The following is a 12,288-nucleotide window of genomic DNA, read 5'->3' on the forward strand; positions in this document are numbered from 1 at the left end:
CCACCCGCTCTGGCGACGGATCGCGACTGACCCAGGACGCTAGTCCAGCTGGGATGATGCCCTGCGGCCGTCTGTCTGCTTCCGGCCCGGCCCTCGCGCCAGCTTTAATATTGCGGATCGTGGTTACATCACGGTTCCAGCTCCGAGCTCAACGTGCCATCGAGGAAAGAGAAGTGACGGAAAAGAAATTCGAGATAAGTTCTTGAGACATCGGCAAACCCCGGGAGAGAAGGGGTGTCGTGATGGAGTGAGGCAACTGTAGCCAGGGGTTTTGCAGGGGGTGGGGGGGAGGGAGGTCGTCTGTGGTCGACAAGTTGTTGGTGGCCCGCGGGCACACAAGACAATTACAAGGATCCAAAACATAAGTAAATTAAACGAGTGAGTCCACTGCCTCTCTCCGCTGTAAATGAATTTGCTTTGGACGGCGAGCGGTGCCGTGAAGTGCTCGCCAGGGAGGGATGCGCGTCCGCGGGAGGAGTGATGGAAGAGAGGGGGCGAGGGCTGGGGGGGGGCTCAGTCTCCCTGCACTGATCACCGCCGCTCCCGGCCTCGACGCCTCCATCTCACCGGCTCCGGATTGAAATCAACCGCAGCCGGCACAAAAGCGCCGAGAGAGCGAGATGCCGCCTCGCAGCGCACAATCCCCGCTCTCGGCTCCGTTTCTTTTGTAATCTCCCCCTCGCTTTTGTCAGACTCCGTTCCCGGCTTGGAGGACCTGCAATTTTCCAGAAATAAAAGCAGGGAATCGTCCTCCGGTGCTCTCTGCCCGAGCCTCCTTTTGAGCCCTTCTTTCTGTGATTCCACTGGAGGCCGGGAATTAAATATAGCGTTGGCACAGCCAATGGGTCTAGTGTTGGCCTCTGCCCTTTGGCTTATCAATGCTTGATTTGTCATGGATTATGCTAAACGTTCTTTCGGGGAAGATGCCAGAAGGCCAATCAATTACCCAAAAAAAACAAGTCAGGTCCCGGGCCGCGCTGTGATTGGCTGACGTCACGGGGGTGTCCCGGGCCGGCAGCCAATCACAGCGCGGCCCGGGAATGACGTCACGGGGGTGTCCCGGGCCGGCAGCCAATCGCAGCGCGGCCCGGGACAAAGGGGCGGGGCTTAAAAAAAGCACCAGAAACGCCCCCGAATCGCGTTTTCAAGAGAAAGCGCGATTGACAGCCTCTGTCTCCCAATGGCTAGCCTCCATTTATGGAGCTAGCCAATGATAGACAGAGGCGGTCCAAACATCCCTACTGAAAACAAAAGTTTTCGATCTGGGAGGGGCTTTGCCCCTCGCCAGGTCAAAACCTAAAAAGTATTTCTTTCTGCGTTTTGGTACAAATAGGGTAGAGGATTGAATAAACGAGAAAGCATGATGATTCCGGGTACTTTTCAGATTTAAAAAAAAAATAATAAAGTCCCTCACGCATTCTAAAGGAGCACTTCATGGACGGCGGTAAAATACTCCAAACAACCCTAGGTGAAGGAAGAGTTTTCCTAGTCTGGGGGAGGGGGGGCAAAGGGGGGGGAATCACTATGTGCAGTTAACAAATTAACAGTATGTCTGGCAAGCGGCTGTGCTGCCACGCCAGAAGTAAAAACTACACAAGTGACAGTTCTGTTTCGAATTTGCGACGTGTTTTTAAACAGTGGCGCGCAGCCTCGTCGAGGGCGCTTCAAAATGTCCTCCAAGCCCACAGAGCAGCACTGAGGAGCTGAACAAGACACACTTCATTAGCGCTGGCTAATCTCTCCTAATGGCCGTGATTAGCTCTCTCGTGGGCTTCAATTCGTCCTTCCTAATTAAATTAAATTGAGCCGTGAAATAATGCAGGCTCCATCGATCCGTGATGACTCACCCAGGGAGAGGAATTGGTATTTTGGTCGTTTGTGCACAGTGCAGCGCATACAAGCAGGGACGAAAGACTCGGACTCCAAAGCTTTCAAAGCTGAAGGCTAAAATAATAAGAACCGCATACAGATGTAAAACAAGGAGGGTCCTTCCAGCAAGGAGAACGAGGCAACAATGCCGAAAACCGCACGGATAAAAAAAAAACAAAGGGGCGGGAACATGATACTGAATCCCGCCCCTCCAGGACTCCCTGACCTGCCTCATGGTTGCCAAGGCAATATTTCTAAAAATATTGTCGTGCTACCGTAAGGCAGGTCATGGAGTCCTCGAGAGGCGGGATCCAGAGCAGACAAATCTGCTAAACCGGAGCTTTTTCCAATGGCAGGCCTCTGTTTCCAGAGGCCTGCCAATGGAAAAAAGGGGCGTGGCTTCACGCCATACTGAAATCCCCTGCTCATAATATCTCTTTGCCTGCAGCAGGGCATGCCCTGCAATGCAGGCTTCGACCTAAAAAACGTTGTGCAATGGAGAAAAAAAACACCCTTTGCTTTGTTTAGAAACATTCTACGTGCAGAAAGGAGAGATGTGTGCAATAATTGCAATTAAAATGTTCCGGCTTTCATTATTTTCTTGAATAGAATATTGATTTAGCAATGCAAAACAGTAAAGCTGCGCAATGCGGTTTGGGGATGTCACCATTATTATGAGAGCCTAGCTGCATAGGGACCCGTGAAATATTTTATATATTTCAACTCATATTGTGAAATATGAGTTGGATTTAAGGTCGACTAATGAGCAAGGAAGAGAATCTATTTCATGGATTAACACCCCTAATGTTGGTCTCTAGCTTTTCCCATGATGTGGTCAATTGCCTGCGGACAGCATACTATGCCTACGATAACAAGACAAAATATTTAATTCAAAATATAGAATTACCAAACTATCGAAGTCAAAATATAGAATGGACAAAATATCGAATGGACAGAATATAGTGGTGAAAAATATCGAATTGAACGTAAGTAATTGAATATCGAATAGTAATTTTTACCCCTACGCTATCCAACACTTTCCTTTCTGTTGCACTCTCTGGAGTGGGAATAGTCATTTTTACCCCTACACTATCCAACTCTTTCCCTACTGTTGCACTCTCTGGAGTGGGAATAGTAATTTTTAACCCTACGCTATCCAACGCTTTCCCTACTGTTGCACTCTCTGGAGTGGGAATAGTAAATGTTATATTTATTATTTCATTAATTTTAAATTACTTTTAAAACATTTAAAAGAAATTGATATTTTGACTATATTTTTTTAAAACTATATTTTTGATTCGATATTTTTAGGTCTCGCGACCTATCAATGCGCGCAAGCGCATTGTGCGGAGCGAGAATTCAAGTGCTCGAAATCCTCGTCAAACCAAGGGCTTCTTGCGCTGCGGGTTTCATTAAGTTCACGTGAATCACGTGACCAAACAAGCATGCGCATTCACGGCCGCACAGCACATCAAAGGGCTTCTCCCAGCGTGCGCTGTGTGGCTTCTCCTCCCCTAATTATTCATGGCCGGCCGCAGGCCGGCCGTACTTTCAGTTTCCCGGCCGCTCTGCATTATCAGGTACGTGTTGTTTCACTTTGTCTCCGTGCGTGCGTCTCCCTCGTGGTTTTCCCCCACCACTCGTGTTGTTCTCTCCCTTGTTACTTGCAGAGCCTTTTTCCAATACTCGAACTAATTTTTTCACTTTGTCTCCGTGCGTGCATTTATTTTTACTTGCAGAGCCTTTTTCCAAAACTCGAACTCATTTTTTCACTTTGTCTCTGTGCGTGAATTTATTTTTACTTGCAGAGCCTTTTTCCAATACTCGAACTCATTCGCCCTTAAAGCAACGTCCGCATGTGGTTTCTTAAATAACCAAAGTAATACATTTATGAAAAAATGTGCTGTTCGTTCAGCGACCTCTTTCAAAATCCTTATTTTTACAATATGTGGTGAAACTATTTGATGTATGTTTACAGTTCACTCGGCCGCAAGGACACCTTGGCTAATCTGCAGTTTCCTTCAGCAACATTAAATTCCACTGATAAGCTCTTTCAACGTGAATGCATTCTGTTCTGCTGCGGCTCGTGTTAGTCCATACTGGTCTGCATTGGTTCTTTCTAGTCCTTTTAGCATTCTTTATTTTCACATAGATCAGCAATTTGTTTGGTAGTTTGCGAGAACGTTTCTATGGCCAAACTTCCACTACTTTTTCTTCTTTTTTTTATCCTCAGTGTTCATAAAATCCCTGACGTAATTACATAATTCTGCAGCTGTCCAGTTCACAGGCTAGCAGGAAATTGTTTACAGAGTTCTTCTTCCTGGGGTATGTTGAAGTGCCATGGCTTTTTCACTCTCCATTTCACAGCTGCTTGCGTGTTTCTTTATTTAAGCCGGCAGGTGCTTTCCTTCTACTTTTGGACACTGACTTATGTTCAGACTCAACCCTGAAATGGCCAATGTTAGCGAACACTTTTTTTTAAGCATGCTCCTAAATGCAAATTGTGGAGAACGGGATGCTAACATTGTTGTTCGTTTTCTGATTTTACTATGAGTCATGTGCTACCGCAATTTGTTAGGAGGCTAAAATTGGTCAGATTGATTCAAGCCCCAATTGGGGCCCGTTAGCCTTCAGCCCGATGTTTTTTTTCTCCCTAAAAGGAGATAGTGTATGAGTGCCAAAGCAATTCTTGCCAGTCCCTTTTCAGTGTTGACTAGCACGTGTGGTTGCAGCAGCAAGGCACTTTACATTTCCGATTACCTCTTCTGCAGGCACAAAATCAGCAGGGCTAGATTATTCAGTCACTCGTTTGCTAGCTGCAGCACATTTCAGATTTTAACCTCATGGAAACGAAGTGACCAGTGATTCGTTTTTTTTGTTTTGGCTTAAATTTTGGGAAAATTAGATATTTGAGGTGCTTGAAGAAAACCGATTTGCCCGGCATGTTGCGTCTTTAACTCTGCAACGTAACCACGTGACTGTGACATTTCGTGGTAGTGCTAGTTCCCCTGATAGTTAGATGCCCTCAGCCACCATTTATGCTCTTTAATGCTATTATATCGTGAGAATAAAAATATTAATCTTGGACTTTTTTGTCCCAACAGCATGAGGTATTCGCCTTTGCTGAGAAGAGTATTCAGGGGTGGGGCAGCATCTAACTTTTGCCAACACACACACACACACACACACACACACACACACACACACACACACACTTTTCAAAGCCCTAACAAATGTTGATTATTTTATAGAATATTGTGTCTCTCTCACTTAGTGCTTCTCCGAGTCCGCATTCTCCCTTTCCACTGCCCCTTAAGCCCCTCTTATGCACCCCTGCTGTCTTTTAGCATCACATACCAGTGTGATCGTCGACAAATCTGAAGCTCGTCCCCGTTCACCCGCCCCCCCCCATATTACTGACCAAGCTCCGCCCCTCTGTTCAGTATACCCCTATTTTGGGCTATTGGTGATAGATGAGCTCATGAGCTCATGACATATGTTAAAGAATACACAAGCACTGGCGTTGCCAATAGGTCTCGCAGTAGGAAAGTTGGAGCTATTACAATTGCAAATAACAATGCCTTTTATTTTTGTTTTCATTTTAAAAACATAAAGGGCTTTGTCATTTACGAAACCAATAGCTCCAACTTTCCAACTGCGAGACCTATTGGCAACGCCAGTGCTTGTTGTACTTACCTGTTTGTAGATAGGAATTCGATATTTTTGCATTCTATATTTTTTCTTCGATATTTTGGTAATTCTTTCTTTGTGAATTCGATATAATGTCAGTGATCCGAGTGAATGTGTTCTTGACTGTTACACAAGAGATCGTGGGAGGGACTGAAATATCCTGGTGTAGCATGGACTGATTAATGATACTCGCTATAGCATTCATAAACTACACGTACAAATATGATTCAATCGGAATTAGGAGGTCACATTTTTGGATTGACGCTCCCTGGGGTCTATTAAACGGGGTGCTAGTCTAGTCTTGCGTGGTAAGAGGGTCCCTTGTGAGAGGCTCAGCGTTTACTTGTTTTGCCCTTGAGTTGACCTTGCAGTAATGATCACAGCGTTGTCAAGTGGTTTGTGTCAGCTATGTGTGTATACAAGACGGGTTTGGGGAGGGCATCCTTCACACCGGGGCGGTCTTATGGCTTCACTTTGATTAGAGGTAAAGAAAGGTGTGACTTTTAGCGGTGTTTAAGAGTTGGCGTTGCTAGCTCGGTGTTTCAGCTCCGAAGCCCTCGGAATTGCTTGGTAGTCCTAGTAATTTAACTAGTCTGGCTATTGGTATTTTATTTGTTTACTTTTTGCTAGTAGCTTAACTATTACTGTTTGTTGACATGCTGTAATTTTCCGTTTTCAATGGAAAGTGTTTAAATAAAATGTCCCGCTTTCTGACCTTATAGGCAAATATCGTGTGAAATCCTTTCTTCTGTATTATTTGGCTTTGAATGCAAGGTTAAGAGAAGAAAAGCATCCCAGGCTAAAGCTAGCACCCGGCCCACTGCCGGACTCACTCCAGAAACCAGCCAGGTGCCTGCTGTGCCCATCCGCCGCACCCATAACTTTAATAAGTATTGGTAAATCTAGTAAGTCTGGCCTTGGCAAGCATGCAGTGTTTTTTTTAAATTGTTATCGGTAACCATAAGCAATGTGCAAATAAATGGCCAAAAATAAAAAAATTAAAATAGTGACCCGCAACCTAGGCACCCCAGTCCTGGCACTGAAATGCACTCCTTTTCAGATAGCTGTGGACTTGTGATCAAGCAATATGCCTTTAATCACTATGCAAGACAGCCAGAGGAGGAAGTGAGCTGCCCTTCCACCATGCTGTGGTGGCCGGAAGCAAAATATGAGTGGCACTTGAATAGATAAATGGATGAAGAGGGCTAACTCAATGCTCCTTTGTGTACGGGTATATGTAGTCACAAATGGCTGTTTATTTCCTTCAAATTTTCATTTATTTTGATAAACACATGTTTACTGATTTTGTAAATGTGATCATAAAACAGCAGTTTGCAAGCTTGCACGCACAATACATACTTATGCAGCAGACAGTGTATGCTTTTATAAAAGTCTTAACAAGCTATTCCACCAGATTTTCTCATGTTTGTTGGCGCAGCCTCGCACCACATGAATGGATTCCTCCATCGTCGCATACCAATTCATTGCCCCACACCATGTCGCTATTGAGAGAGGAGCCACAGATGACCATACTTGTGCTATATCCTTTTAGCAACTAGGATCCCCATCCCCACCAGGGCCCTATACTCCCTCCCAGATCCTCTAGAAGTCCCAGGAATACAAGGCCCGGTGAAGGGTCAACAAGTCTATCCAAAATTATTTGTGAGAAGGTGCAGAAGATCACATACCAGTCCTGCTGATTCACTGGGCATTGCCACACCATGTGATAGAAGTATGGATTTTCTGTGGTGCAGCTGGTACAGTCTGGGGCAAGGCGCTTCTTGGCCCTCCAGAGTCTCAATGGTGTCAGGTAGGTGATGTGCAGGAATTTAAGTTGGATTACCGGAGTCTAGATGAGATTGCCAGCTGCTATGGTGACATTAATACTTATCAACAACAAGAGAGGTAGGGTTTAAGAAACACTCCTCTACCCCAATTCAAATATAAATAACAACAAAGGAGTGACTACAGATTATGGCAAAAAACACATAAGGGCTAGTGTCTTCAACCAAAAAAGGAAAAGGCAAAACAAAGAAGCGTGACAGAAGTGTACCGGAAAACCAAAAGGTTTTTAGGAAAACCCTCACTCACCCCTAGTGGGTGACATGCTTCATCATCAGGTTCCACCGGGCGGGCTGAATGCCTACCCAGTGTGCTACAACATCCGCGATTGCAGTGGAGCTGGTTTTTCGTGAATAGTAGTGAACTAGTGATAAGTGTGGTTAAAACAGAGCGTACTGTAGCCAAAAAATAATTTTAATAAAGGCACAGCAAGCTATTATGGACAAACATTTGGCCATTACTTCGAGCCAACTGTGTCCAAATGGTGATCAACGGTCGACATGTTTCCGCTCAAGAAAGCCAAGTTGGCTGAGCTTTCATCAGGACCACAGAAATAGTGTAAAAAGAAGACCCCACTGGGCGGTGTACACACGCTAAGGCGTACCCTAACCTCAGTGGTAAAAGTGAAAGAAATTTAAACTTGTAAAAAACTCACAATTTTGTCCCGGACTTCCCTGGCATTTCCAGGTGTCCGAATCTGTGAAGGAAGAAAAACGGAACACACAAACAAAACAACATATGAATATGCATGCACCCATTGTCGTGCTGGACTGTGACTAAGTTCCATTGTCAGCCCAGTTATTAACCTATCACGCTTCAAAACACCGAATGGTGATCAAATATATCCCCTGCTCATATCAGCAGAAGACGTTTTTGCCACAGTATTTATTGATTATAAACAGAGGCCCTGATGGGGAATCTAAATAGCCCCTTGTCAAATGCCCATTTAGTAAGTCACAACGCGTCTAAAAATAGTTTCTATCGCGTCTGTGCCATAGATATTTTTGAGATATTTAAAAAAAAAGTTGTGTGCAGTCAAAGGACTTGAAAGATTAACAATGAGTCCCCTAAATCATATTACAAACACCCGAGCGTGCTGGTATGGCCCAGAGAGAGCGATAGCAGTAAAAATAAAAGAAATTATGTGAAAGCAATTCGCGCTTCACTTCATGGGACCGGTGGTGGGGGTTACTTCACGTCGGAGGTACTAAGATTAAAGAGAAATGCGGTCAAGCAGTCTTGGTAAAGCGACTGATAAAAACACTTCACCGTGCATACAACAAGTCGTCTCTTACTTACTTCACTCCAAACGGCTCCCCACCTGCGATCTAGTGTGCTCGCATCCACCGCCCGAATGTTAGGGATTGTGATTTTTCAAGCTGTTAATAAAACATTACTCTTCAATTGCGCAAAGACGTCAAGTGGACCCGCCCTGCTGGTATCACAGGTCCACCCCACCGTTTTGCCGTATATACTTTCAACGGGGTAACATTGTTGAGAGAAGGGATCAATCCCACATAACAATTTGTTAACCCGAGATAATATCACTTTGTTTGAGACTTCTTCAGAAAGTTAAGTGTCATGATTCGTAATGGTTAGTGTATCGTTTTGCAACAAATCACAGCGCGAGTCGGGTAGATGACGTGACCAAGGTATCACGTGATCCGTGACCTGAAGTGTGATTTTTAAAGGTGAATGAGCCATGCATATCGCAAAACTTTATTAGTTCTGTTCCTTTTATCGATAAGCACAGAATGACACCATTAGGGTCATCAGGGACACACTTAATAATTCGGAGTGTATTTATAAGACTCCGCCTGACTTCGTTGTGGACTGTGCAACACTAGCCCTCAAGCGAAATTTTTTCCAATACCAAAATTAGATTTTTCTCCAAGCCACAGGTACATCGATGGACAGCACTTTTGCCCCTAGTGTGGCTGGATTATACGTTTTTGAGTTTGAAAGCAAGTACAAACTTCATGCGTCAAATCCATTCACATCCAATGTATTCTTCTGGCGAAGATACATTGATCATGTGTTAGTTATCTGGAGTGGGTCAGAACAACAGTTACAGGACTTTCTGACCTGGATTAACACTTGTGATATACATCTTAAGTTCACGAACAACTATGATAAAATGAGATGGTCTTCTTGGACGTGACAATCATTAGGGTATGCAATCGGCTGAAAACTAAAACCTAACACAAGCCGACAGCGAAGAATAATCTTTTACATTTCACTAGCTTCCACCCACGCCCGCTTAGAGAGAACTTACCTTTCGAGCAATACTTACGCCTTAGGCGTAACTGCAGTGAGATAAAGGATTTTAAAGATCAGTCTCTGGACTTGACAAACAAACTAAAGGGACGTGGCTACCCACATAAAATCCTTGATAAAAGTTGCAAAAGGGCCAGAAACCAACAGAGGGATGCTCTGTTGGAAGACAATCCTAGGACGATGGTGGAGAATATCCCTTTAACATGTGTTACGACTTATAACTCTTTGTCGAACACAGTGAGTCGTTCCATCAACAAGCACTGGCAGATCTTAACAAGTAATAATCACAAATGGGAGAAACCACTTTTTTCCTATAAGAGAGCCAGAAGCTTGAGGGGCTCCCTGGTCCATACACGTCCAGCCCATATATCAGACCTACCAACAAACAGTACTGAATGCATGGGGGCTTCCCCCAGTCTTAGGGCACTATCCCTGTGGAGGGTGTAGTGTATGCCATCTTACATCCCCCACGAAAACCCTTGATCTAGAGCCAGGAAAGCGGTGGGTGTTACATCAACATACAAATTGCAACTCTGATAACGTAGTCTACCTGGTCACTTGCCCATGTGGCCTACGTTATGTAGGTATGACTACGAGACGTATCAAATTGCGGATTGGTGAACATCGCAGCAACATTAGATGCCAAAAGGACACCACCAAACTTACTGCTCACGTCATACAAGCCAATCACACACCCAATGATGTTAAGTGGACAGTGATAGAACAGCTTACGGGTGGCACTAGCGTCCAAGAGTCATTATATGAGAAAGAACAACGTTGGGTTTATCGCCTTTCAACCCACCAAAGGGGTTCAAATGATAATATACCCTGGGGCTCAGTTCTGCATCATTAATCTGTATCCCCTACTTGTGGACAAACCAGTAACATTTACATTTACTTCCCTAACATATTTGGTACCAACCATGGGATAATGCAAATATGAATAGATGGTATATTACAATTTTTTTCATTGATACTAAGTCCTACACTAGGAATTGTTTAGCATCAATCCACTTGACTTCCATATTTGAAAACTGCCTGATAGGTACTATGTAATATGCTAGTCTATGTGACTTATACATTCTCCTATCTGACATTTGGTCTTTACACATATCTTTCCAACTGCTGGGCTCCTTTGGTCGTTTGTTAAGTTTTATGACCGTTGAACTATGTGTGTAATATGTACTAACCTGTGCCACCTTGCAATCTTTTTCGGTATTACGGGCTGTCTAGTAACTTTGGAGCACTTGTGGCGCTATTTTTCTGTGCTTATCGATAAAAGGAACAGAACTTTGACTGCATACAACTTTTAAAAAAAAATCTCAAAAATATTTATGGCACAGACGCAATAGAAACTATTTTTAGACTCGTCGTGACTTACTAAATGGGCATTTGACAAGGGGCTATTTAGATTCCCCATCAGGGCCTCTATTTATAATCAATAAATACTGTGGCAAAAAATGTCTTCTGCTGATATGAGCAGGGGATCTATTTGATCACCATTCGGTGTTTTGAAGTGTGATAGTTAATAACTGGGCTGACAATGGAACTTAGTCACAGTCCAGCACGACAATGGGTGCATGCATATTCATATGTTGTTTTGTTTGTGTGTCCCGTTTTTCTTCCTTCACAGGTTCGGACACCTGGAAATGCCAGGGAAGTCCGGGACAAAATTGTGAGTTTTTTACAATTTTAAATTTCTTTCACTTTCACCACTGAGGTTAGGGTACGCCTTAGCGTGTGTACACCGCCCAGTGGAGGCTTCTTTTTACACTATTTCTGTGGTCCTGATGAAAGCTCAGCCGACTTGGCTTTCTTGAGCGGAAACATGTCGACCGTTGATCACCATTTGGACACAGTTGACTCAAACTAATGGCCAAATGTTTGTCCATAATTGATTTTAATGAGAGCTTGCTGTGACTTTATTAAAATTATTTTTTGGCTACAGTACGCTCTGTTTTAACCACACTTATCACTAGTCACTACTATTCACGAAAAACCAGCTCCACTGCAATCGCAGGTGTTGTAGCACACTGGGTAGGCATTCGGCCCACCCGGTGGAACCTGATGATGAAGCATGTCACCCACTAGGGGTGAGTGAAGGTTTTCCTAAAAACCTTTTGGTTTTTCGGTACACTTCTGTCACACTTCTTTGTTTTGCCTTTTCCTTTTTTGGTTGAAGACACTAGCCCGTATGTGTTTTTTGCCATAATCTGTAGTCACTCCTTTGCTGTTATTTATATGGTTGCAAACAAAACAAATGATGGACAGAATGTGGATCAATGTCACACACTCACCCCAGTCCAAAGATCTGGGGCCAAATCCATCGTTTTTTTGCACTCCACACCACCCTGGGTTAGACAATGGCGATATGCAAATCAGCTCTGACCCTGTGCCCCATGGGAACAGTCCAGTCCGAACTACAAAAGCCATGTCCTTCCCAGAACGGAATCAAGCATCCGAGGACCGGACCGGTTTCGAGGTAACACCTCTCATCAGCCCGGCTAGCTTGACTCCAGTGGTTTGGAGTGCCTGGGACCCACGTCTGAGCATCCCCAGCGCACTTATGGCGGCAATTGCAAACAAAACAAATGATGGACAGAATGTGGA

Source organism: Lissotriton vulgaris, chromosome 8 (genome assembly GCF_964263255.1).
Source record: "Lissotriton vulgaris chromosome 8, aLisVul1.2, whole genome shotgun sequence".
In the NCBI taxonomy this organism is placed as follows: Eukaryota; Metazoa; Chordata; class Amphibia; order Caudata; family Salamandridae; genus Lissotriton; species Lissotriton vulgaris.